We start from the raw sequence: 3445 nt of genomic DNA on the forward strand, positions 1-3445 counted from the left end.
TGAGCTAATATCGCGAATTGCCCTTCTTTTGGGGTGGTCTTTAAATTTTGCCCCTCATATTTGAAATCTTTAAATTTTGCCCTTCGGCTAAAACCCATAGGTTCCAAGTTCGAATCCCCACTCAGTCAAAATTTTTAAAAATTCGTAAGGTAGAGTTTAAATTTCGCTATGCCCCCACCGGCATACACTTGTGAAGAAATTACCAAAGTTATGCCGAACCCGGCATACTTATGCCTTATGGGCAGACTTGGCATAAGTATGCCGGGTCCGGCATAACTTTGGTAAATTCACAAGTTTATGCCGGGTCCGGCATACTTATGGGCAAACTTTTAATGGGCAAACTTTTAGTTAAGCCTTAACTAAAAGTCTTTTCCTAGTTATGCCTTACAGGGCAGACTTTTAGTTAAAGCATAACTAAAAGTATGCCCCATAAGGCATAACTTTTCCTTAAGACATAGACTTTGTCTTATAAGATAAATTTTTAATTATGCCTTAAGGAAAAGTTCCACCTTATGGTGCATACTTTTAGTTGTGCTTTAACTAAAAGTCTGCCCCATAAGGCATAACTAGGAAAAGACTTTTTAGTTAAGGCTTATCTAAAAATTTGTCCATTAAAAGTTTTCCCATAAGTATGCCCCCACGGGCATAAACTTGTTAAGGAATTATCAAAGTTATGCCGGACCCGGCATACTTATGCCAAGTCTACCCATAAGGCATGAGTATGCTGGGTCCGGCATAACTTTGATAATTCTTTAACAAGTGTATGACGGGTCCGTAGATACACGTGACCCAAACCTTGCCTTGCAATTTTTATTTTTTTTTAATTTATGCTTGAGCGGGGGTTTGAACTCAGAACCTCATGATTTCTTTACAACGCATTTAACGCACGAGGGTTGCAATGCGAAGGGCAAAAATTAAAGACCAAAGAATATGAGATAATTTAAAGACTACAAATATAAAGGGCAAAATTTAAAGACCACCCCAAAAGAAGGGCAATCCGCGCAAAAAAATGAATATCAAGTGGGCAGATGGCCCACATATTAAATATTAAACTGATAAGAATAGATACTACATTTGATCTTAGCCAAAAGGCCCAGAAAGGTATACTTTTGTCTGCTTCATCCGGTGCAATTTATACATTACTCGAATCTCCCGCTTGTGTTAAAACGCCGAAGTGGGAACAAAGACCAGTGCACAACAATATAAAGAATTTTCATATGTACGACGAAGAAAAATCCTACCAAGAAGAGTAGTTTTCAATTACATACTCAAACTTTAATTATTTTCTTAATTACACACTTTAAGTTTAGGTAAATAATATTTACCTAAACTATTTAAAATATCCCTCTACTTTGTTTTAATAGCTAAAAATATCTCCCGTTACAATTTTGGATCATTTATGCCCCTGCCGTTATGAAAGTTAACAAATATACCTTTCATTTAACGAAAATCTCCAAATTAGTTCAAATAGCCCGATTTCACAAAATATAACTTGATCTGGTTTTTGCGTCGGCGGAGCTATTACCGGAAAAAATTGCTATAAGATCTTCAAAATACCATTTCTAGCCACTTTCATTTTTTTTTTTTCATATAAAAAGTAAATTTTGAAAAGGAAATAGACACAATTCTTCAGGATCTGAGTACGTCTGAAAGCAGCTTCTCCATTAGGAAACTGTGGAGATACATACCCTGTGCTTAATTGAAGTCTCTGCAAATTTTACTTTACTCTTTTGTTTGTTGTTTCCTTTTCTTTTCCCCTTTTTTTTTTGGTTTTATTTAGTGATTGTTGGATGTTGGATGATTTTTCTACTATATAGAAAAGTGGGTTTGGGACAGGATCGTCGTCCGTCAGGGTGTTTCTGTAAATAAAGTCAAAAGTGAGGGCAACTTGCTAACCCTCCTATGTTTCCACGTGTTGCTTCTTGACGAATCCACCTAGCTTCTTCAATGTAAGTTCGTCGACACAGCTTCTGAAATCATGGGACCCGCTGATTTATTTAACGTGCTGCTTTATGTCTTATGACCTGCTTACATATTTGGGGTCCACTTTGTCAATTGGTTTATTTGCTGTTGCATATTATTCAATTTTGGATATAAAGTAACTTTTATACTTCTTTGTAGGAAAATCTGTGAAATCAAGAATATCTTTGTTGTGTGGAAAGTCACCACAGATGCAACTTAGAATTTATTGTTACATTTTGTTTAACTTTTGAATATGTAATTTTTAAAATATTTAAAATATTAATATCTGGTTCAATAATGAAAATTAAATGCAGCTACTTTTTATTTTCAGTGGGTTTGGGGCAGGATCGTCGTCCGTCAGGGTGTTTCTGTAAATAAAGTCAAAAGTGAGGGCAACTTGCTAACCCTCCTATGTTTCCACGTGTTGCTTCTTGACGAATCCACCTAGCTTCTTCAATGTAAGTTCGTCGACACAGCTTCTGAAATCGTGGGACCCGCTGATTTATTTAATGTGCTGCTTTATGTCTTATGACCTGCTTACGTATTTGGGGTCCACTTTGTCAATTGGTTTATTTGCTGTTGCATATTATTCAATTTTGATATAAAGTAACTTTTATACTTCTTTGTAGGAAAATCTGTGAAATCAAGAATATCTCTGTTGTGTGGAAAGTCACCACAGATGCAACTTAGAATTTATTGTTACATTTTGTTTAACTTTTGAATATGTAATTTTTAAAATATTAAAAATATTAATATCTAGATCAATAATGAAAATTAAATGCAGCTACTTTTTATTTTCAGTCCATCAATTCTTTTGTTTGGAAAAGGAGAAGTCACAGTTTACTATATATTTTACTGTATTTACAGTTCAACGTTATACGAATTTTATAAATTTGAGTAAGTTATAACAAAACTTACATAAATCACCATATTTTGAAAGATTCTAACAAATTATAGCTACTTTTTTCATATTTACCATTTGTAGCTATTTTTTAATTTTTTACAATTGTATTTCGTTTTTATCAGTACTTGTATTTTTTGTTGTTCTTTTTTTTTTTTTGGCGTAATTATAGTGCCACATTCTGGATGGAATTTTTTTAAAAATGGAAGACATCATAACACATCCCATAAATCACGTCTTGATCATATTTTAAAAATGGAAGACATCATAACACATCCCATAAATCACGTCTTGATCATATCTTTCATGGTGTATATAACTCTTTCCTGCAAAGGTAACATAGAGAATATCTCGATTATTATGTTAATAAATTACAATACAAAATACATATATATTTATGATAATGTTTATAATTATAATTAGATCAAAATTATATGACACTGAAACAAATAAATATAACTGTAACTCAAATAAACCACTTATCCACTTAAGTTTTCACATATATTTGTACCAGAATCCTTTAAATACATATACATACATATGTATTTTCCTGATAATTACATATACAAATACAAAAAAATA

General features: G+C 32.8%; 1 pseudogene; it reads right to left on the reverse strand.

The window, feature by feature from the left end:
- Positions 1–942: 942 nt before the first annotated feature.
- LOC132065830 (U2 spliceosomal RNA) lies at positions 943–1105 on the reverse strand (annotated as a pseudogene).
- Positions 1106–3445: the final 2340 nt, after the last annotated feature.

Source organism: Lycium ferocissimum, chromosome 7 (assembly GCF_029784015.1).
Source record: "Lycium ferocissimum isolate CSIRO_LF1 chromosome 7, AGI_CSIRO_Lferr_CH_V1, whole genome shotgun sequence".
Taxonomy (NCBI): Eukaryota; Viridiplantae; Streptophyta; class Magnoliopsida; order Solanales; family Solanaceae; genus Lycium; species Lycium ferocissimum.